We start from the raw sequence: 24,908 nt of genomic DNA, 5'->3' as shown, positions 1-24,908 counted from the left end.
CAAAGTCAAGCTGCACCGGGTTCAAGGGAAGGAGAGAGGGAGAGAGAGAGTGAAATGGATGGAAGTGTGGGGCGCACCGAGGGGTGAGAAAGTCCCACGAAGAGTGAAGGGCCTCCGTAATGATTGAGAGGGATTACCAGGAAACTCAGTGGACTGGGAAAGAGAGAGAGAGAGAAAGAGAGAGAGAGAGAGAGAGAGAGAGAGAGTGTCAGAGAAAGATGTAAAGAGAATAAAAGTGAGAGGGAAAGTATGAAGGGCGAACGATGAGAGAGAAGAGTAGGAAGTATGCCGTGTGTGAATGGTTTTGTGTTTGGGTTTGGGGGCTCATTTAGAAATAAATGGATTCAATAAGTAAATGAAGCCATGCATGTGTTTGGATAAAATAATGCAGGATGCTTAAAGGGATACTGTCAGATTTTACATTTTAGAGGGGTTCCTTTATTTGTCATTGGGAGAGTTCACAGCAGGGGTGGAAAGTTTTTCATGTTGCTTTAAAGTTACGCACAAAAAGCTGCATCTCTACCCTGTGACATTTAGTTAAAGCATGACAAAAATTAGCCCAAATATATCCTCTATGCAACATATACTGGTAAAACACACAATATATTTTAAGGCAAGAGATCACTTTAATGCAAATTATAAAGACATGCATGCTGTCATCTCGACTTTAAGCTAACAGGATATTTCACCATCAGATATGATGTCAACATAAACAAAGAAGGCCATATGAGGGATATGAAGCTTATGAGGGAGAATCTAATTTAATTGAGTTTTACTTTTCTTTGCAAGAGCCTTATAACACAGAATAATAATTCAGTTGCAAAAGTTGGTTGGTTTTTCTTTTTAAATGGATAATATAATAGATCAAACTAAATAATGCATTTAACAATTACAGACATTCCCACGATTCTAACTGTATAATTTAATCATTTAGATTATTATTATGATAATTTAACCAGGAAAGTCTCTATAAAATTAAAATGTCTTTCAAGGCTGTTCAAGGAAAAAGACAAAAAGTACAGCTGACAAGACACACTGAAAACACACAAGAAACTATTAAAAATCTTAATAGCAATTAATCTCAGGATTTCTGTAGTTAATTGCAATTAATTGCACCCTTTTTTATCACATTTCAAAATCCCACTATTTTGCATTTAAAGCTGTTCTTGTGTAGTTTCTATACTGTCTTAAACTGAGAAAATTGACTTCCTGTTTGGATACAGACCTGGTTTTATAGTTAGATCAGAGGTTATAACACGGAAAAAGGAACTTGTTATGGAATAAAAATGAAATAAGAGACTTCTGTCGGAGTTTTTAAAGTGAGCTGAGACATCAAGGAGCGGTGGTGGACTTTAAAATAAGTCACAACAGTGTGGCTGCAGGGATACGCTGATGTTAATCAACCAAAGTGTGTTAAAAAGGACAATGAAGCAAGTGATTAATCATGATTAATAAAAATTAGTGCACTAATTGTGGTTAATCCTGTTGAATCTTGACAGGCCTAAAATAATACATCTGAACATCAAGTTTTTGCCATAAATTACTAAGGTGGTACATCCTCTGACAGAGGTGTCTGCCTCCAAGTCCTTTAACATCCTGTTAAAATCGTCCGATGAGAGCAGCTCATTTTGCAAAGGAGCTCAAACTTAATTGCCTTCTCCTAAGTTTGGTCTTTATCTTTGAAACAGATAGTGAGAAAAGCTCCTAGGTCAAAGATTGTGAGTTTCTGTGATCGTCTGACTGATGTGGGTCAAAGGGTAGGAAGGAAGTAGGCCTAAAACAGGCTTGAAAAAAGAATACAGGGCTTTTTATACACAACTGCTGCCATCAAAACAGCCCACTGTTCACTTCATTATAGTTCCCAACTTTCTTTTTCCTTTGTTCCTTTTTCAAATAGTTTGATTATCAATTTAAACTTGTGCTCCTGTACATTTCAGATTTTTTTCAACTATGAAGCAAATTAAAATAGTTTTCACTAAACATTTCTTTGCTGCTTAAACTAATCTCTATTTTTTTCTTAAATTATTTAATCTAACTTTTAGTACCACAAGCTACATATTTTGCATTTGCATCATACTTATCCAAATACAGAGTGCTGATTTTATCACCAAAACAACATAAGTATGCACAACAATAAATCAAACAATGCTTCTGTTATCACAGACACAGGTCATCTATACAACACTGTGTATACATTTGTTACAGCAGGTTCAGAAACTGCATCGTCCACATTTTCATCATCATCTTTCCAGTTTAGACTCTAGTTAATAAAAGGTTTCCATATACTCTCAAACTTCTGCTGCTTAGCTTTCAATATGTTGGAAATTCTTTTCAAAGGAGGACATGACAACGTCTGCTTTAGCCACTCAGTTGTACCTGCTCTATGAATGTTTTTGGTGCAAAGTCAGATAAGATGAATAAAAGTTTATTTTTGCTTCTCCAAACATAAACCAAATAGAAAAATCTTTTTGAAATCATCATCTCTAACTGACCTCATCCCAAACCTTTTAATTTTCCTTACTACAGATATCTGGTCTATTTTTGTTATATTTTTAGAGATCAGCTGATGTCACACAAGTCAACATTAACCATTTATACCGTAATAATTTTGTTTATAGACCTCGTGAGAGCATCAGTACGGACTACTTTCCAGTCTTCATCAGAGATTTCAGATTGAAGATCCTCTCTTCAGCTATTCAGTGTACAGTCTGGATTTTCAGCTGAACTAGACATCAGTAAGTGGTCAAATTCAGATATGACGCCTTTTTTCAAACACTCATTCCTTATTGTTTTTCTATAGTTACAAGTGCAAATCTGGTAAGGGCATTGTTTTGACTGATAAAGCTTCTAAAGTGCATTTATTTGAAGTAATGTTTTCTATTAATGTATTTAGACGTCAGCTCCTCACTAATCTCCTTCCTGTGATAAAATCACTCGTTTGTTTTTGTCTTTTAGGTGAGGGGAATGGTGAAACCCTTTATTTAATTTCAATGTTCAAAGCTTGAAACAGATTTCTTCTGTGTGATTTGTCTTTTTGTCATTTTCAAAATAAAAGTGAAAAATTACAGATCAAATCTTGTAACAATGTGAGCTTCATGTTTGAACTACAGTTGTTAAATATGAACTTTGTTTTTCCGTAATTCCTATCACAAAATCTGTCCTGCTATTCACCGGATTGAGGGAAGTGTTGGATGCTCAAGCTTTTGGACAGCTGACTCCTCCATGTGACAGTGAAGAGCCCTGCAAACATTTCTCTGTTTAACATTTAGCCAAAGATGAGGATAGAACACATTCAGACAACAGTGAGGGTGAAAGGCTTGAAAATTAGTGATGAACCTCAGAGCTCTATGATCCCTGGTGTGCAGCACAGGTAAACTTTAAGACGAGGCGTGCAGGTAGAAACACCTACACAGTGCGGTACAGACAGGAGAGTGGCAACTACCTGTCAAAAGAAAAGCAAGATTTCATTCTGAAATACTGGGTTTTAACTTTTAAACCAGCTGCTGAATACAAGGAGTAAAGAGGCTCATAAAAACAGCATCCTTTTAGGACTGTCATTATTTTATTCACTTTAATTTCCACTGATTCAAAACATCAAACTCACTTAGTTGTCCATCACATATTGACAGAAACTGGCCTTATGTTTGGGGTTCAAACAATAAAAAACCTTTTCACTCACATAAAATCAAACCTACGTTTGTTTCTAACTAGCACGGCTATTCTGCATTTTCTGATTTGAAGATAAGCATACATTTTTTAAAATATCTATGATAATACTGAATTGGTGCTTTTTACAGAAATGTTCATATTGTATTATCTAACACTTTGCAGCAGTCACAGTGCTTTTCACCTTTCATATTCTAATGCATGGTAGAAATGTAAACCTGAATGTATTGTCCTGTTTTTGTGTTGAGCAGAAATAATAGCCGCTTTGAGCAACACAGAAATAAAATATTGAACCGTGGATGTGTCTCCTGTCTCCCTCTCTGGCTCGGTGCTGCGGTCGGTGTATTTCTGTGGTCTACCTATGCCTCCTATTGGTCTGATCACTGCAGTCCACAACAATCTCAGTCCTTTCATAGGAGACGCACGAAGGGAGGGAGGGAGAGACAGATGAGAGACGGGGAAAAACAGAGGAGAGAAGGGAGGAATGATGGTGAGTGACAGAGTGGGGGAGAAAGCCTGTGGGGGTTGATGGGGGTGGGAGGGGGCAGGGAGGAAGATCTTATGAATGTTGACCACTGTCCCTCTACATAAATCTGCACATTAACTGCATCAAATGAGGCTCCCCATGTTTCCTCATCTTCTTCTCCCTCACCATCCCTTTTTCTTTCCTGCCGTCGCATTCTAGCCTCCGATTGGCCGATGTCGTTTAGAATGTCTGTCCACATCAGGGGACATTGTAGGGACTTGGGTCCTAACAACACTTCTGCCTCCGTCACGCCCCACTACCTGATGGGTAGAAATAAACCGACCGCCATGCCGCAGAGAAGACGACGACGCCGTCACATGGCTAATATCATCCACGATGAATAATGACACATCGCTATTACAACTGTTGTGCGTCTCATCTGCCTGATAAACATTTGAGAATTGCAGAATGTGGAGGCGATGTTAATCTGGTTTCATAAATGCAATGAATAAGGAGGAGTGAGGTAAAATAAATAAAAGTGTGCATTGTTGTTGAAGGATTGTGTTTGTTTTCCTGTATCCTTGGAAAGCAGTCACAAGGAAGAGAGAGGCAGAAAGCTGCAGAATAATGAAACTTAAACAACAATGTGCAATGTTGTTGATGCTGTATCTACATAAATGTAATGAAAGCAAGCTCTCTTTATGCATCTGAATATATGGGCATTGAATTGTCTATGAACTTTATGAATATACTGCTTGAAAAATGGGGGGAATATTTATTTCTCTATTTGTTTACAGGTTTTTGTTTTCAGCTTTATATTTAACCAAATATGCTGTCAATTAGAATGAAATTATTGACAATTTATATATTTTCCTATTTTGGAGGGGAATTCATTCTGAAGATTTTTTTTGACAGCTGATTAAATAAAAGCACAAAATATTGTTGTTATTTATTCTATATAAAAAATCTACATCTATATGATTTATTACTCAATTAATTCACTTTTATTCCCAAAGAACATTTAGACAAAACTAAGCATTTGTAGGCCTTTAAAATGAAAAGCAGAGGTCTGTCATGGATGCAAAATTCATTTTTAAATATTATTATTTACAAATGGGCATAATAAAGGATGCTTAAATTTTGAATTCTGAAAATTAAAGATGAAAAAAGGCTGGATTACCAAAGATAATGGAAAATTAATGTGCAGCGATAATCAATATCAAAGATAATTCAAATAAATTCAGTGATAACTCCATTACTCTGCTGTATATTCTCATCACTCCACATGAGAAAGACATGAAAGATTGAGCGCTGGCTTTGAAGCACACACAGGGCCATCGTCTCCCTCCCGTGAGCCGCTGCCACCTCCTCAAAGGCAGCTTGACTCCCACGTGCACCTCAGGAACATTAAACGGGCCCAACAAAATCCTAATGACCCTCCTCAGGTCCGACCACACAAAAAGGAGGGCAGCCGCAGATTTGCATCACCATTCTGGGGCTGGGTGGTGGAGCAGCCAATCTCCATGTGTAATGAGAGCGTTGTTTGCCACTCTCCCCTCCTGGTCAATAATTATCGGGCTGGAGTGAGGCTATTTTAAGGACGGAAACCCCACAGGTTCAAAAAGCTTAACTCAGCCATAAACACGCCAACTTCTCTTTTACTCTCTCTCTGTCTGGGTAATCCCACTTTTGTTGGTGGTGAAGAAGAAGGGGAGAGAGAGCAGCCCATGTCCACTAGGGCTGCACAATCTAAGGCAATTTGATCACTATCCCACCAAGAGTTTCAACAATAAATGCATCATGAATATCTGAATTAGTACAATAATAGTTTACAGTTAACTCACCAGTTTCAGCTACCTTCAGGGTAATTACTGCAAATTTAGTGGGCAAAAAAAATTCTATATTTAATGTTTTTCCATAAGAAACATGCTGCAAACAGCTTCAGCCAAAGCTAAAACTTATTCTTTATCATTATTTTATCTATCACATTCCATATAATCATCACAAAAGCAAAGAAATCATGTTGCACATCCCATTATCTCATTTAGTGCCAGTCTAAAATAAAACAGTTTCAAAATAATTGAATTATGATTATAAGATTCAAATGTTAATTGCTTGCATATATGTCTTTAAATAACTTCCTGTTTCATCCACATTACAGAAAAAAACAACTACTGCTATGTCACTCTCTTCCAGTGTCATTCAGCAGTAATGTCCACTAAACCAAGACGTGGCAGGCGTTCTCTCAGCTCATCACAATTACACAAAAATCATTTTTCAATACAAACAATGAGCAAAAACATCCCAGTCTTCTGGGTAAATTACAGCAATGTGCAACAAAATTGGACAGGAGTGTCCAAAAGCTCAACACCACCACGAACATATTTCTGCATGCACTATCCATGTTACTCCAATGATAAACATATAGGGCTGGGAAATGGAATGAATTTAAGATTAAGTTGCATATGTCCAAATGCAATTTTTACATTGCATGTGCAATATTCCTTTAACCTAAAATGTGTGTCAAAATACCATTTTAACACATTTTTTGAGGCAGAAATGTTACGCACTAAGCATCCAAACATTCAAGTATCATTTTTTTCCAGAACAGTTTGCAAAAAAATACTACTTTCCTTATTTTTGCATGTTTGTCTTATTAAATAAGAAAGACATCCAAATATTCATATGCAATTTGCAAAGTGTCAAAATATTTTCAATTAGATATTTGTGCAGAATTTTTCAGCCTTACTTTAATCTACCAAATATTGAGTTAATTATAATATAGAATGATTTATTGCTTGTTTTTGAGAATTACAAAAGATGAGGAACTTAAAAAATATTTGCATATTCAATCACAATATTGGGAGGAAAAATAGCAGTTATCAAAATCGTTCAGCCCTACATACATATGAACTTTTAAACAAAAAATAAAACACTTCTGCATTTGTTTGACTTTTATGGCATATTTACATTTTTTAATTTACCCTTAAGGGTGAAGTTTCCTGTTTCAATGTGTATTTTTTAATGAAAAAAAAACATTTTTTTTATGCAATCCTGTTTAAAGCACCTCTTAACCTTTCTTATTTCTGTTATTTTTTTTATTATTTTGATTTATTTGCATAGTAGTTATTACAATGAGCTTTCTATGCCAGTAAAACTCTATGAATGGAGAGACAGAAGAGAAAAGGAGAGTAGAGATATGAGACCAGAGCCGTCAAAGATTCAGAGGGTCACCCCTCTCTCTCTCTCTCTCTCTCTCTCTCTCTCTCTCTCTCTCCTCCCAGGGTCGAGTACCTGCAGCCGCCTCATGTTTCCACATGGACTGAAATCTCAGAAACCACAACACTGGTATTTAATTCACCCGTCGTATGTAAGTCTACTGGATTGACCAGAAACAGTTGAGTTGATTGTTCCTTGGTCCCCAGGAGCTGCTTTATGCTAATGTTAGCATCGCTGCCTACAAAGCCAGCGCCGCTGTCCAAAGGCACATCAAGGAAATGAGAGAGCAGGCCGAGCCTTTGTGTGCGCCGTGTACAATAAAGGGAGGATTTAGAGGCCTTGCCGGCCGACCGCAGGGGACGAACAAAATGAATGAAGTGAAGCGGAGTAGGGGTTGGGGTTCTGCCATGCAGGGTTGAGAGAAGGGAGGGGGGGCCTGGCTAATGCACCCCCTCTTTGCTCCATAACCTCCCTAACCGCACCGTCATTGCAGGACAGCCCATATATAACACAGACACGTTTGGTCTCTCCAAAAGGTCACAAAAGGGTAAAACTTAAGAGGAAAGATGAGAGCGCGGCTGTCATAAAAAAAGAAAAACGTGTGTAAGGGGAGAATAAGTGGCTATTCCTCTTAAGCCATGGATAAAATATTTCAGATTCAACCATGCAGTGTCCCGGCCACCAGGGCTCTGGATTTATTGCTGGGGTCAAAACTCGGCACCGATCAATAGTCAATCAGAGTTATCAAACACCAATTATATGAGGACATATCCACATGCACTGCACTGATTTATCGTCCTGTATTTGTTATTTCTCAGCAGAATACTCTTAATGGCTACAAGTCTGGGCCACTCAATATGAATTATTATTTAAAAGGATTGAGTCTTTATTATTATAGTGGGATTTTAATTAAACATGTAAATGCTCCAAACTAAATATGCATGGGAAATATCGTCAAATTTTAATAATTATGAAATAAGATAGCTATCAAATGATTGCATGATGTGGGATTATTTTCTCTTTTAAAAGTAAAAGTCATGTAATTATGCCTCATAAAGAGAGGACAGAATAAATGAAACACTGAGCCTCAGTCCAAACAAACACCAGACCTCACAGATTCTAAGAAAGATTTAAAAATATATATTTAGTGGGGGTCTGCTGAAGAAACGTGCTGTAATGGAAGCACTTAATAGACATGAGAGGTTTAGACTTGAAAGCCCCATCATCCCCCTTAATGCATATCCATTTGTTTATTGAAAAGGGTCTTCATTAAAAACAAGTCGGAAGGGGGAAGAAAAATGAAAAATAATAATTATGTTGATGGCTTAAAAATCGCATCAAAATTAAGATATTTATCAGGAGCAAGTGCATTATAATCCCCTAAGTGCTTAGTGAAGTTCTTTTCTAATGCCACAGACGGAGCACACAAAAACAAAAAACTCTCCGCTTTGTTTCACTGTCCATCTTCTTCTTTTTGCCTTTCTTTTTTTAGGCCTTTCAGACAAAGAAAAGCGTCTAATTGCACCTGAAAAGAAAAAAAAGGGAGGAAAAGGAAGAACATCCTCAAGAGCAAATCTCCTTAAGATTGGATTCTGGAATTCCTCTTCTTTTTATGACTTTCTCTTTTAAATTTCAAGGGCGTTTGGACAGTGTGTCTATCTGTCAGAAAACCAGGCTCCTCTCTCTCTCTCTCTTTCTCTCTCTCTCCCTCTTTCTCTCTCCGTGTGCTGACGGCTTAGCTCAGCCCAGATATGCATCTCCTGACCTGTATGTTAAATTCATAGTTTCACCGGTGACATCAGCAGAGCCTGGACAACTGCAGGAAAAACACAACCTATCTGAGAGTGTGTGTACACATATATAGATACATATATAAATATATGTGTGTGTCGGGGGTGGGGGGGTGGGGGTGGGCCATGGGGTGATTTTTCTGCCCCCGTAACCATGACAACCCTCATCTCAAGAGCGTTGGAAGGGAAGGGATGGCGACTCGCACTCAGGGAGACTCTGATGTCTGAGGTCCCCCTGATTTCTTTTGTTGTGCATTTATTGTGCATTTGTGTGCATTTGTGTGTGCGTGAGTGTAGTCAGTTTCATTCATTTGTTTTTCACACTAAAGGATTAAAAATACCATCCATCATGTTTGTTTTCAATAAAAATTCTATTTAACTTTACTAAACTTAATTTGATAAAAGGTAAAAAAAAATCAGATATATAACTTTGCTGACAGGATATGTCTGTTAGGAGTTATATTTTAGTAAGGGTAAATAATATGATTGTAGGATACTTGACTGATATAAATGATGAGGATAATGTTAAAAAATACCTATTGTTATGGTTTATGTTTTTGGATGGAACAATAAATCATTCATGGAGAATGGGTGGGAGACCCTGAACCTTCTAGGGGGGTCCTAAGGGGGTATGCTCCCCTGGGAGAGAAATCTGGACATTTTAAAGTTAAATGCACCAATCTTGTGCATTTTTAGAGTAAAATGAAAAGGCTTTATCAATGACATCAGAGGTGTGCCAAAATATATTGATTGGTCAGTTACATTTTTTCAGTTTTTTTCCTTTTCTGACCTGACGTTAAAGATTTTGGACCAAAAAGATTTTCTTCTGCAAAAAAAAAAAAAAAAAGAAAAGAAAAATAAAGAAAACTGTTACTGACATGCAAAGATTATTTTTCACCCTGTCTTTGATGGAATATGATTTTTATGTTCATAATAAAATATCCACTGTCTATAAATGTTTATTTAGAAAAATCTTCCAAACTGCAGTCAGTCACATGACCATCTCTAATTTTAACAAGAAAACTGTCACAGACTTTATTTACTGTATTAGTGTTTATTTCTATTCAATAATTCATGGTTGAGTTAATTGTTTAATATTTGTTATCCTAAATAAAATAATCGATATAAATGCTACATTAGTTTAATGTCCGTGTTAAGTTCACATTCTGCAGGGCAATAACTGTCATTAGTAACTCTCTGTTCATCCCTCCTTGTTAATGTAACTCAGGAATTAATCAAATCATAGAAACAGAGACGTTTACAGCAACTGCATTCTAACTATCCAACAAACAACTGAAATCAGAGGCTGTTTCATTCAGCTAGAACTAAAAATCATTTTGATTGCTACTTTCCCTTTCTCTGCCTCATAAGTAGGTGCAAAGACTTCATATACATGTTTTATATCCGCTATAAATACTATTATTAATGCATCAGAGTGACACATCTCATTGAAGCTCAGTCTTATCAATCACACGTTCATATGCTGAGCTTTCATCATGAGAATATTACTGGAATATTTGTTGATTTGGACATGAAGGTAGTCAGCAAGCAGGTGAGAGAGACATGGCAGGAGTGCGCCGACCTATACAGATAAGAAGATGCTATATGGATTTAAGGTAGAGAGGAGCAAATGTTTCACCTGAAATGTTTTAAGGCTTTATCTCCTGTAGCCTGAGTGTCAGCTCAGTGCAGATCGTACTGCTCATGTGCACATAGAGGTTCACTGCTGAGCCAGCCAATGGGGAGCCGGCTTCATGAAATATAACGGTGAGGCAAAATACTGTAGACTATAAAAATTAGACAATGGCACTTAAAATCAGACTAGGGAGAAAAAATTAGACTATGGCGATAAAAATCAGACTATGGCACTTGAAATCAGACCGTGGCGATAGAAATTAGAGTATGTCAATACAAATTAGACAATGGGACTAACAATCAGACAATGGCAAAACAACTTTAGACTGTGGTGATAAAAATTAGACTATGGCAAAAAAAAAATTGACTATGGCAATAAAAATTATAGGATGGCAGAGCGCCATGTAGACCATGGTAACTGATGGGAAACCCGGCACTTGTGTCTATTTTGTGTAAGATCATCATTATATTTTAGGACCATTTTGCACTCTTTTTACATTACATACATCACATACATACATTTCAATCAATCAGTATATCAAATAAAGATTCATAAAATTCCTGCAAATAGAAGTCATACAAATACAGTGGGTTTATTTCAAATTATTCCCAGTTAAAGGTCTTATCATCTAGAGGTCACTCTGTAGTGAAATTTTTGACATTTGTTGGCAAGAGGCTCCTTCAACTACCAAATCACAGTCAAATAGCAGCTGGTGAAACAAAGATCAATCAATTCGAACCATATGGTGTTAAATGTTTGATCTAACATAGATTTATCCTTTTTCTCCAAATAAATCACAACTCAGAGCCTATTTTGGTTTAATGATTGATCATTTTAATGCAATTCCAATAATAATTTAATTTCCTTTGCACCATAAGAGTTAAACCATGATAATAAGCTAAATTATTAAACTCATGATGTCTCCCTGCACTTATATTTTTATTTTTATATAATCCAGAATATCTTTGTGCTTTTTATTCCACTTTGTGTTGCCGTCGCTCTGCACTTCACAGCAAAAAAAGTCAGTTTCACTTTGTTTTTCAGGAATCTCTTAACTCATGTTATTACATATTCTTAATATATAAATTATGATATCAAGGATTTACAATACCTCTATACAGATTTTATGATATGAATGCTTATTGTTTAAATTTAAATGTTTATTTTACCATCATAACCTTTGCCAATTTGATATATGTCTGTTTGTTGTTGTTTCTGTCAGATTTATAGATCAATAAATAATCCAAGTTTGTGACCCAACGTCTCTGGTTTCCTTTTAACCTGAAACTATGAGCCCTCAGTGTTGTAAATGTGTAATTTGATTATAAAGTCGCCATGATGTAGACTTAAAGAGTGAGAAAAAGAATGAATCAACTCTGTAAAAAATACAAATAATTTAATCATATGGTTTATCTCTTCTGTTGGGAATAAGACAATAGATCAATGAGCAAAAAAAAAAAAAGAAAATACATTAATCAGTTGACTAAAGACAAAATCTGACCAATCAGATTCAACTATTTAAATCCACAGCTGAGGGACAGCCCTGTTTACATCCCCTAATTTTGTCTGATTTTACATCTATTTCTAGCAGAATTGAAGCCGATGAGTAAATGTGCTGTAACTGTCAGAACGCATGTCTAATTGAATAAAATCTCATCTTCCCTTTCTCCCCTCAAACCAACGCTGTCACCAACTGCAACACGCCTAAATTGCATCTTCATGCCATAAACATTTTTCAGATCAAATACCATACATCCATCTATGAATTCACATTCATGGCGGCCCGTCGTTGGTAGGCAGGGATCCAGATAGGGGAATATGAATGTCAGAGGGAACATTTTAATCATTTGGCAGGGTTGGAAGCCCAATCTCCAAACATCCACATTTTGACACACAATCTCCCTCTCTCTTCCCACCCTCCCTCCCCTCTATCCTCTGGTTTCATCATCTCATCTCACACCCTTCGTGTCTCAGGGACCTATTAAATCCCCCCTCCCTCCCTCATCGCTACACCTCCCTCTCTCTCTCTCTCTCTCTCAAATGTCACCTTCATTTTTCTGTTCATATTCTCCGTCTGGAGCTCCCTGTAGATGGTTTAATTTTTTTGGCCATTCATGGCCACCTCCACTGGCCACAGCGCTAACGTGGGTCCTAGCAGAGGATGATGAGGCCTGTATTTATGTGCTTGTCTGCTGTTTCAATTCTGGCCTCTACTTTACATTTAGTTTTAGTTTTTTTAAAGGAAAATACCTGTACTTTCATTTTCACCTGTCCATGTTTAGGTCTAGATTCACACAATGGACACTTAAATATTTAAGTCATAGTCAAAAAAAAAAAAGTCCTTTTATTTGGGATGACGGTAGCCCAGTGGTTTACCCGGGGACAGCCGCTGTTTTTTTTTTTGTTTTTTTTTAAATAAGCTCAAACAGTGGCTCCTTATAACACGTCATTCCCACCTCTCTCCAAATCTTTTTTACTGCAGTGCATTTCATATAGAAGGTACGAGATGATTTCACTTTCAGCACATGACCCGACTGCTCTGTTGGGTTGAGTAGCAAAACATTCTGAAGCACGGCTGTCAGCCCAATGGTATATGGAGAAGATCTGAGACCAACAGACTAACATCAGATTAAAGCAGGGATATTTAGACTCCATACTATCTAACAAAGTCATAGTGGACAACAGACATATATCATATTTCCTTACATTACATGGACTTTATGTACAAAATGCTGAGCCACAAATTAGCCTGGTTCATCAGAGATGAATGTGAAACAGAATCATGCCAAAGTTTTGTTAAAACAAGGCTTAACATCAGTTGTTTTTCCATATTTCAATGATTCATTTTCTTCTGTTAACTTTAGCTAATCTGTTTAAAGATCACTCTGTGGTTGTCAAATCTGTTTGCAAAAATGTGGGAAGTATTTGAAAACTTTCAACGTACCTCACCTGTTTAACTAAATCCAGTCCAGATTTTTTTTAGTAACACTTTATTTTAGTAGGTTCTAATAACCCAGTTATGACCTAGTAATTTTAGAGTAATTACAGAGAAATTTTATAGTTATAAGTACAATCATCTAGTAATTTTTCAAGAATAACTACAAAGAATTTACTAAGTAATAACTCAGAAATATGGTGATTTAAATTAATTATTTACCTGGTAGTAAGGTATTCATTATCAAATTATTCCTCATAATATTTTACAACTCTCTGAGTGTTGTAATTTAGTTGTATTTTACATAGTAATTTCTTAGAAATAGAATGACAGTTTCTCTAAGTAGTTTATGTCAAGTTACATCAAAGGCATTGTCGCTATCATGGAACTTGACACAAGTAGGTTTTGTTTTTTAATTACGTAGAAATTACTTGTGAGTTATAGAGGAAGGGCATACCGTGATTTAGTGGGCTGATAAATAGAAATCACCTGCCAATAACTTGTGAATTATGAAGGAAGTTCTTAAGATACTATGAATGAAGGCACTCAGAAGTGACCTAAAAGTGACTTGAAAATTATTTAGGAAGGACTCACATTAATTTAGTAGAGCAAAATAAAGGAATGAATTGGGAATTGCCAAGAAACTGGTATAGAAAAGTATCATCTTATTTCTGAGAAACTATTTGGTAAAATGCCACCTAATTACAGAGAATTGCCACAATTCAGCTTATGAATGTGGTTGCACTTTTAAACTGAATTATTTCAATTATGGCTAAAATGTTTTTTCCTTGTTTCTTTGGAAGGCATCTTGCTCACAGCCCTCCTTCACAGCATCCTGCAACCCCCTGTGGGGGTTGAGGGACACTGAGAAGTGACCCTCGCCTATTGATTCAAGTTTTTTCTTTAAACAAAGTTTTCTTTTTCTCCATATGTCATTTGAGCACATCATGATGGAATTGTATTAACCTCCCTTTATAGTCACTTTACCGAGCTGACCTTGAACACATCACAATGTAATTTTAACTCACTGAGTGAGCTAATTAGGTTGTATCCTGCCGTCTTTAAATGCATTTCAACCTTTTACTATTTCCAACTAACAGGATTCAATAATTCTGGGGGCGTTTACCGCGGCTGCTTTCAGCTGGTGAGAACAGTTGATCCACAGCAGCAGCCAGAGGTGATTATCAGTTGAAGGAGCTGCATATTGGTTTTATTTTTTACAAAACGTTGATGAGCCACTAAACACACCTTTCTTCAGCTTTTTCATTAAAAAACTAAATTTCATCTCTTTGTCTTCTTCTCTTTGTCATGGAAAATAGTTCTCTGACAAACATTTTTAGTCCTATTTTGACTTTCCTTAAATTAACACTGCTTGTTTGTGTGCGTGAGTAACATTAAAAACAGAATATTAAGAATGACAGCCTTTCCCTCTTGTCCTTAACCTTTTTACTTTGTTTTAATCCTTTCAACCATCAACAAACAGACAAAAACAGCCTCTATCCTTATTTTCCCCTGGCTGGATCAAAGTTTTCTTAACTACAATCTCATGTTGTAATGGATTAACTGTTCATAAAAAAACAGCACTACAAATGGTTTGTGTTAGCATCCTGAGTTGCAGGCTGCTGGCCGGGCAGAGCTGTTTGTCTGCCAGGCCGTGTGGAGTTAATCACACAGTCTGCTGTTGACCTCACTTTTTACTGAGACAGAAAAATGACACAGTAATGGTTTGAATCTGTCAGGGAGCTGTCTTTCTTTTAGCTCTTAAGGTATTTACATTTCCTTATTTTACATCTTAGCTTGAGGGGACATGAAGGAACCTGAGCATTTTGGAGCAAATTCTAACTAGTGCTAAGTTAAGATTTATGGCATCCTACCATCATGAAAACATAACAATTGTGCTTAAACTGTGACTTTCCTACATGCCACTTTTTGTCAATAGCTTTTGACATGTGTGGTAAGTGTTTCAGTGTTTTTAATTGTGTGTGGCAACCAGAGTACACCACCACTCCCTTAAAAACCTACAATTTGATTTATTACTATGTACTATTCTAACATTTATGTTTCTTTACTTGTTTTTTATTCAGGTTTGTTTTCAAAGTCTTGAGAAGTGTTAGAAGTTGAGGTTTGGTAAATACATGAACTGCCAGTGTTTCCCACAGGATTTCAGGAGACTATGATGGAGGACTCCAAACTTTATAGAGGGGTCTGGGGTCCTGCTCCCCTTGGAGAAAAATGAGGACATTTTGAAGTTAAATATATTGATGACCGATGGGATGTCAGCTTTATGAGATCGTATCATTAGAGGGGCAAATTAGACTATGGCTATAAAAACTAGACCATGGTCAATATCGGTCGATATAATCGTGATACTGTTTTTTGTTAAAATTGTTATTTTGGCTTTTGTATATATGTAGAGACAACAGTACAGATGAAAGAAAAAAAGCAGGGGGAGAGAGAGGAACCCCATGCAGGAAAGGGGCCACAGGTCGGCCTTGAACCTGGAAGATAAGCTTCCTAACATGGGGTATGACTGGCTCACCAGGCCATCAGCGTCCTGTAATCTTGATTTTTTTACCAAAATCAATCAGCCATAATTCTAATGGGTCTCTTTAAAAATACTAGTGTAACAACATTCCTGTGCAGAAAGCAGAATGCACGTCTGAAAGGAGCTGACTGGTGTGGCGTGTTCCTGTACTCTGGGATAATATCATGTTGTGAAAATGTAGTGCGTGGTTTGGTTCATCCTGGAATCTTCAGATAAGATAAAAAAAGAGCAGATATATGATAAGATATAAAATAGCTCTTGTGTTTTGTGGCTGTGTCGTGTCTCTTCGGCTCTTGTGAACCTTGTTTTACTGAATAAAAACACATATCGGTGTACGGAGGCAGTGATACCGAACACCTCGCTGTTAATGCCCCTTGATAATGTCACTTCACTGCTATAGAGTGTTGTAGCTTACCTTTCCTCTCTCCCACCTCTCTCTCTTTCTCTCTTCTACACATACACACACATGAACGTGCACACATGTGCACGCTCACCGCAGGCTCTGCAGGCTCCAGCTGCTGCCAAGCACTGCATGAGGGCATAAATTGTTAGGTGTTGGCCAGTAATTCTGAAACGCAATCTTCTCTACTCCTTCCCCGCTATCTCTCTCTCTCTCTCCTTCTCCCTCTCAATTTTATTCCCTCTCTCTTTTCTCTCCAAAGCTCCCTCCTACCTTGTTTGTCTCTTTACTTGACCTTTCTTTCTGCATCTCTGAATGTGTGCTTCTTTTGCTTTTGGTTTTGTCTCAGTGTGTCTGTCCTTCTCTCTCTCTCTCTCTCTCTTTCTCTGTCCATCTCTCTCTCTCTCTCTACCTGTATTAATGATAGCAGGGAAAGGTCACAAGATAAATGAGTGGCAAACAAATCAGAGTGTGTTAGACTATAGTTCTGTTATCGTGCAGCTGAGAGGATGCCCCCCTTCCCCACGGCCCACTGAGAGAGAAAACAGTGTCCCCTCTATTCTGAATAATTCTGCATTAAAACTCAGACAGTGCTGCAAATTAAAACAAGAACAATAAAGGAAACAGAAGTGATGTATGACTGGAAAGACAGACCTCTAAAACTAAGATCTGTCTCATGTAGGGAAATCCAGGATATAGAAGTCTCACCAAGTTTGTCCATAAGATGTGCACAACTTGGCCAGAACAGACAGGAAAAAAATGAAATTATAAAGATGGCTCTGATAAAGACCACAAGCAGAAATGTGTCTGTCTAATAAAGTTGTTTTATAAAATCTAACTTTTGTTGAAGCTTTCAGTTTCCATACCGGTGGAATTTGTCACAGGTAAGATAAACACAGTATGATTGCACTTCTGGGTCATCCTTTTCAAAGTAAACCCCCGTTTAGCATTTCTTTAGAGATACTCTGTTCACTAAAATGCTTTCATTCTGAAATTTCCCTGCTTAGACGAGCTATACACTGAATCAGTGTTAATCTTATCAACTAAAACTATGACTAAAATGTTCGCTAACTACTTAATTTCCATGAGGAAGATGAGACTAGCCCATAATTTCCACATACATCTGAGTGTGGTTTCATGTAAATTTCTGTGGTTTTTCTCCTCAAAAGTTAACTTTTCCCTTATCAATGGTGCCTGTCGCTTGTGATGCAGGATGTTGATGCAGTGATGATTTACATCAAGAATCCATGCATTGTGTTGTATGTTGTCTTTCTGGCTGTTTGGATCAATCTGCCCTACGTGGACTGATGCGTTTTGGCAGCGGCCAGCACTGAAAATACATTTTACTAACAACAGTGTCACGGCACTATTAAAAAATCCTAAATACAATCCATTGCTCTAAAATCCATGTATTTAATTTGCCCTTTAAGTTCTATTTATTTGTATTCTCTCAAATCAAGAGATGTCAAGCTGTTAATTTGTGTTTTGTTTTTACTTTACATAGAGTTGTTCTGATTCTGACACCAGAACCCTCAAACCTTAACTTGTGTTTTAAGGACTGAATTTTTAGTTATGTAAAACATATTCCAATAACGGTAAAATTGATCTGTAAATATCGGCATACCAGATATCAGCAAAAATCAAATATTGTGCTTTCCTAGTTACACCCCTAGCAGGTAGGCAACTGCTTGGGCCCTGATGCTCTGTGGGGCCTCATGATGTTGACATTATAGGTAGGGCTGCACAACTTTCACATTTTTAAGATATATCAATATATTTTCAAACTTGATATGGTCCAGTGTTTTGTTTTTGAATGCTAAAAGTTACATACAAACTCCTAAAAATGGTCTAAATTGCTCAATCCTTTGCTCCAAGCCATGTGCATCCATTTTTCCAAATGTTGCAAACTAATTTTTTCAAAGTTTTCCCTCTTGTGTGGTTAAAACTATGAGAGAAGATCATGACTTTACTCCATTGATTACTAAAATCATGGCGAGTTTATCATTTTAAAACATAAAAAATTTAGATAATCTCAAATATGGATGTATTGCCAATGTTTTTAGACAATTTAGGACTTTTTTTCCTTCAATTTTTATGATTCAAAAATAAAACATCGCCAAACATTCCATGGCTAGGACTTGTATTTTTGTTGCTCTATCAGTCAGGTATTAGTACTGTTAGATTTTTACTAGATTCTTGATATTTGCTTTCATAATGTACAAGGAGCTAGAGAAATTTTTACAAAGGGGGATCCCTGACTGAGGCTAATGCATTATGGGGATCCTTGGCGTGGGAATGTTTGCCCTAGCCTGTGTATTCAGAGGACTGCAATGTTAAAAATGGGTTGAAACTGTCCCTATATCCATGGTATCGCACGTTTTTTAGCCTGGTTAAGAATAAGAATTTGTCTAATGTGTAGTCAGCCTTAGACACCAGAAAAAATTAAAAAGGACCAGAAAGAGATTAAATGAGAAAAGGAGGGAAAGGAGAAAAAAGAGACCCCCACCCTCCACACACCTCCAGCTCTCCACGGCCCTGAAGAGATGGAGTCGGGGAGTATATGAAAGAGAGAATAAGAATGAGACAGAGATAGCAGGCAGAGAAAAAGACTATTTGTCTCCTCTCTTGACACAGTGGGATGATAATGCATTTTAATGACAAGACCTGAGACTGGTTTTATGAGGGGACAGAGAGCACGCACGCACACACAAGGGCACAGGAGCCATCGCCCCCACTCACACACCCTCCCCATCGCTGTCTTAGCACACTCTTCGGTCAAACCCAAGGAAGCAGCACACCGGGCTAGACATCATTCGCTGTTTCAGAGAGGCGGGCGGTGATGGAGGGAGGGAGTTCACGGTGAGAAATCAGCAGGAAACTATGGGAGAAGGCAATTTAGAAGCAATCAGAGGGAAATTTGAGGCGGATTAGGCCGAGGGCTTATAGGAGCAGGGACCTGACGCTGTATCCATCTGTCTATGAGAGGCCTTCATCAGCAGTCATCTCCTGGCCGGCCAAATCAATCTCTCCTCCCTCTCTCCTTCCTTTCTATCCACTCTACTGTCGTCTCCCTCTCTGACACTTATCTCCCACTCCTTTCTTGTCCCGCTCCCCAACATTTTACACTTTGGCAGTCTTATCAAGAGCAACCTGAAAGATGGAATAGATACGTGACCAGTGTGTTGCTCAAGAGCACATCAACAGCCAAAGAGTAAACTTTCAACCTGTGATGTGTAGGTAGATAACTGCCTGGCTTTCTTCCACTCCCTTACACCATGTCCCAACAGCACACAAGCATCAGATGTCGCTTAATGCAGCATAAGACACTCTCTGTCAGCGTTGCATCCATTTAATTTTTAATTCTCTGCCATGCAGATTTTCCGTCTCCCTTAAACAGTATGACATCTAGAGATTTTGTTTAAAATGTGAAGAAACCTTGCATTGGAATGACTAATCTTAATAGCTTAGCCTCCGTGGTAACAAAAGTCAGAGAAACAATTCAGACATAAATATTAAAGCCTTATTGCACTGCATCCAACAAGCTCTTTTGAGGAAGGAAAGAAAAAGAAAATCTAATGGGGCACTCAAAGCACAATTTCAATCCCCCTTGTTCCTCATCTATGTCTATGCAAGGGACAGATCAGATTAAAACAGGTGGCAGGATAAACATAGGGTCCACATTGCACTGAACCACTCACTCTGTTATCCCCAAATTCCACATACTCCACCTGTGCTGCATTTCAGCGTGCAGCGATTTTCTCCAACCTCAACCAGTGAACACATTGCTGGAGCACAGCCCTTCTCAATATAACCTTTTCAACAGGGGATTTTGACTGAGGTACCCTTTAAGTCCAGACTTTAACTAGAGTATTTTAAACCAAAAATAAGATCGTTTCAGGCCTTACTGTCAATTATGAGCGGTTTGAAGAAAAAACACGCAGCTGTTTCAGTTACTAGAGCAAGCAAAGACAATAAAAAGCAAATATAGTGGTTATTTTTACTCACAAATCATTCAGTTCTGTCTGTGGCTGAGTTAGATGGCGAGGAGAGGGTCATGGATGGCATTCAGGGACAGTCATTGAGGTTTAAAGGCAAAGGCAGCTGTCCAGACACGGCGCTAGCTGATAGGGAGACTTCTTCAGCCCAGCGGCCCAAAAAGAGCTTCCTGGTCCACTGTGTGTATTAATATGTCTGTAAGTCTTTTTTAATTCATCCTAAATTCATTTAAAATCTCCACACAAAGTCTGAGCTAGCTTTAAAGTAGCTAACAAAATTGCATACACCACACAACCACGGTAACATTAGCTGCTAGCGCAGTGCGAATACACGCTATTCCCGCTAGCACGCTAATGCGCTAATAACGCTAAGCATCTCATTTTAACTCACAGTACATCTTACCAAGCAGTGCATAATTTCAGACAAAAATATTTACCTTATGAGAGCTTATTAATGTCCATAACTTGTCGTTTTATTCTGTGTAGGCTATAATTCCTTGCAGTTTCACACTGTTGGCTAGCCTGAATAAGTCGTAGTTCCATTCTGTCTAGGCGTGATTACGACCCGCCCCTTGCCATTACTGATAGGGCCAAAGGATAAAAGACAACCAACACAATTAACAAAATCAAAAGATGGGCTGCTAGATATTAACTGATTCACTGATGTAGTGAATTGGCCATGCTACTCTTCTGTGAGCAGTAAACTTCTTTTCCTTCTTTGGAGTAAACAAACTTCTAACTACTGACACTTTGTCAAAGGCTTTGTAAAGTGCAATAAGCTTTGTTTTTAAATGGTCAAGAACTGTTTTCAAGAATAAAATAAGACTTTGTGGCATGAAATTTTCAAAAAAATGTTCACATTTATTTTATCCATTTTTTTTTTAGCATTTTGTCTCTCTTATTTTTACATGTCTGTTTAAGGATTTTAAAACATTTATTTGTCTGAAATTACATATTTTAGACTGAACTACAAATACATAATAGGCACACTTAAATTTCAAAAGTAAACCCTTATGTTTAAGCTCATGGTCAGTGATTTCTTTTTTTTCGTCAGCTGACTTTTTGCAATACAAAGAAGTGCCTAATACTTTTGTAACCTGAGCTGCAATACATTTTTCAGGACTATCCACTTGTAAAAATTAATAATTATTATTAGTATTATAATTATATTTTTGAAGAAAATAATATGATAAAATATTGTTCTCAAAAACATGTTGGGCTTAAAAATACAGTGGCCATTGTAACGAAAACACAAAAACCTAAAAATACATTGTCTTCACTTAAAAAAAAAAACATAATCTTTCCCTACTGTTTATCTATATAACTTGAGGTTCTTTGCAAAGATGCCCTCCTGAGCAGCCTGTTTAAGTTGCACATCACCGGCGTTTGCCTCACTGAAGAGGGTTGTATCAGTGATATTTCCACCTCCAACCCATTGTTTGTGTAGGCAATGATGTTATATATTGGAATGTACTGAAAAAACTTTAATTGTGCACAAAATGCAACATATTCATTACCTGAAGAAAGTTTTTCCTGCCCTAAATCTATAAACTGACTTCAGTTGTAGAAAGACAGCTAGTCTACCCGATGTTATTCAGCAGGTCCAGTCGGTACTCTGAGATTGACTGACACGTAACGATGAATCAGGACTTAGAATAGCAGCGACAATAACTGGCATATACAGACAATGCAGAGAAAGTTTAGCAGGCATGGTGCATGTTGCATTGTTTTGGTATTTCCTTATATCCATTTGCTAAATTCAGGAAATGGGTTACTCAAAAACAGGACATATTGGCTTGTTTTTTTTTTAGATTTTTGTCGGGACATGGGGACACAAAGCCTGAAAACGAGACTGTACCTGGGTGAATTGGGACACAAGGTTGCCCCAGCTTCACACCAGTGCTTGCTCACATTACATACTATTAGAACATGTTGTTAAACTCAAGATAGGCTCTAAAGTCTGTTGTAAACAGAGCTGCTTCAAGCATGTGTGAAGTTGAACAGAGCAGATGAACCCAGACAGGAAGTCAGATGTAAATGCACAGAGCATGTAGTCTATTTTAAAACAAAACACCAGGTACAAACTTCCCATAGCGTATCCTCTCACTTTATCAGAACAGGGAGTAAATGAACTGCACATAAACATCACAAAGGCAAAGCACTGTGTTGTTTGTATATTGTTCTTTCATTCCCATATGATCTTGTGATCCAGTTGCTCTGTGATGACTAAAGAATACTACTGACATGGACTCAGTGGAAATTGTGGGTTAGATGGAAAAAAATGAGTCCTTGCATCTAAGCTTTTATCAGTGTGAGCTTCTGTGTGCGTGCACATGCTTGACCATATGGGTTATATGTGTGCAAAAAGATGATGAAGGTTAATATAAAATCTGCAGCAAAGCACAGACTGTACCTTGAAAAAGTAGATCGCTACTTCAAAATGAATTGATTCAGTCTCCAGACACCATTCCCTCAATTTCCTATATTATCTCCTCTCTATCATTTACCATACATCAGTTATCATTGAGACTCATTTATGAGGTCTATTTCATCTTTAGAGAATTCTGAGATGATAGAAAACTGATCTCTTCTGCTTTGGCATTACTTCTGACTGTGGCCCAATCTCAGAGCGGCCGGAGCTGAAATTGCTTTAATATTCTCTCTGTTTCAGCGTGTTGCTGGCATAGCACTTTGTGTTATGAGAGCAATCATAGGGTTGACTAACAAGAAAAAAATCCAGATAACTTTAAATGTTTTTACTTTAAAAAGTAGACCCTGTGACCTCGTAGCTACAAAGTGCTGGAGGGTAAAGCACTGAAGAACAGAAGGCCGAGGCTGGAGCTGCTTAGTGACTCACAGAGCTCATCTGTTGATTTAATACTGAAGTATGAGATTGTTTATTTCATTTACTTCTGAATGTAGCACGTCCACAAACGCCAGCAAGGCCATTTAAATGTTTAAGGTGATCCTTCTTGGTATATGAAAAACTCTGCTAAACTAAACTAACTTAAATCAACCAATTGCACCAATTCATAAAGTCCATTTTCTCCTTTTTTACTCCATACTCATTGTTTTGCAGTACTGCCTTGGTCGTCAAATCAACAATACAAGAGGTTTTGGGGAAATCTTTTCCTTATGACACAGAGTGACCCATCAGATTCCTGACCTCCATTTTTTCCACATACTCCGCCAGTGTCTTGATCCACTCATGAAGTGCACTGAGGAGCAAACTGTTCCCTTTCTAGTCATTCTTTGTGTAACCCATTTAAAAATACAGCTACTAACCCCAGTATTAAACCCTGGAAAATTGGTTAGTTTGGTTTGTTTTCATACTGAAAAATAATATGTTTTGGTGTTAAATTTGATGTGTCAACAAAATGTCAACAGCCTTTAAGAATGATTTATTGCTGGACATTCATTGAATAAGTGCATTTTATTGTCCTCTGCTGTCTTGTAGAAGTCACAAATGTTACTTATCTCAGTAAATCTTCAAATGCACAAATTAATGGGATAGATATTATTTATTATTCTATATTGCATTTCTTTTATCTTGTTTGGAATGGGAATTTGTAGGTTTTCAGCCATATATCTTGACAACTTATATTTGGGGATAAGCATTCCAGAAAAACTTCTCTCTTAAAGAGTTATGCTATGTTGTTCACTCAGTGCTGTTATTCATGGTTGCTGATGCTGAAAAGACATTAAATTTGTCAAGTGTTCAAGCTAACACCAACTCCTTCTTTTTTGAGTCATTTAATGTGCTTTCTCCTTTTGGACCTAAAAGATGTAGCTCATCAACCAATTCAGGTTAGGGGCAGAGGTGCTCCAGTCCATCTCCAGCACGTCCCAGAAGCACCACATCGCTCCACTCCACTCAAGATACACACCAGGTCTGTTTTCGGCCACTGCCAAACCACGCCAATCCATGTAGAGCAGAAAGATCCAAACACCCAGAAAAACGTGTAAAGCATCCAGTCAGCTTCAAAATACAATATAATGCTTCAGCTCCTGATATTAAATCATCACCATATCAACATTACATCTTATCCTAAGGTAGAAGCTAGAGGTCAGAATGACGGGTCCACTGATGAGAAGTTAACTTTTGAGGTGGTTATACATAAACTTGTAGTCCTCCTGTGAGCTTGGCATCTCAACTCTTGAGCTGCTCAGGGCTGTGTGTGCGAGGTGCAAGGAATGCAGCACACATGCTGTATGGGGTAATAAGTCATCAGTGGCATTTATGAAAACAGAAGCAG

At 37.6% G+C, this 24,908-nt stretch overlaps 2 long non-coding RNA genes across 2 annotated transcripts in view; one reads left to right on the top strand and one right to left on the bottom strand.

Annotated features, from left to right (window-relative positions):
• Positions 1–21,195, bottom strand: part of LOC121527418 — a 156,980-nt gene extending 135,785 nt beyond the window's left edge. The window contains exons 1-2 of the long non-coding RNA XR_005993396.1: positions 21,090–21,195; positions 20,663–20,830 (exon numbers count right to left, since the gene is read on the bottom strand). This is a non-coding gene — a long non-coding RNA (uncharacterized LOC121527418). The remainder of the gene's footprint in view (positions 1–20,662; positions 20,831–21,089) is intronic.
• Positions 20,763–24,381, top strand: LOC121527419. Its single transcript, XR_005993397.1, has 2 exons — positions 20,763–20,850; positions 23,732–24,381. It is a non-coding gene; the product is annotated as an uncharacterized LOC121527419 (long non-coding RNA).
• The last annotated feature ends 527 nt before the right edge of the window (positions 24,382–24,908 follow it).

This window comes from Cheilinus undulatus, linkage group 19, assembly GCF_018320785.1.
Source record: "Cheilinus undulatus linkage group 19, ASM1832078v1, whole genome shotgun sequence".
In the NCBI taxonomy this organism is placed as follows: domain Eukaryota; kingdom Metazoa; phylum Chordata; class Actinopteri; order Labriformes; family Labridae; genus Cheilinus; species Cheilinus undulatus.
This window is presented reverse-complemented; position numbering and strand designations above follow the sequence as displayed.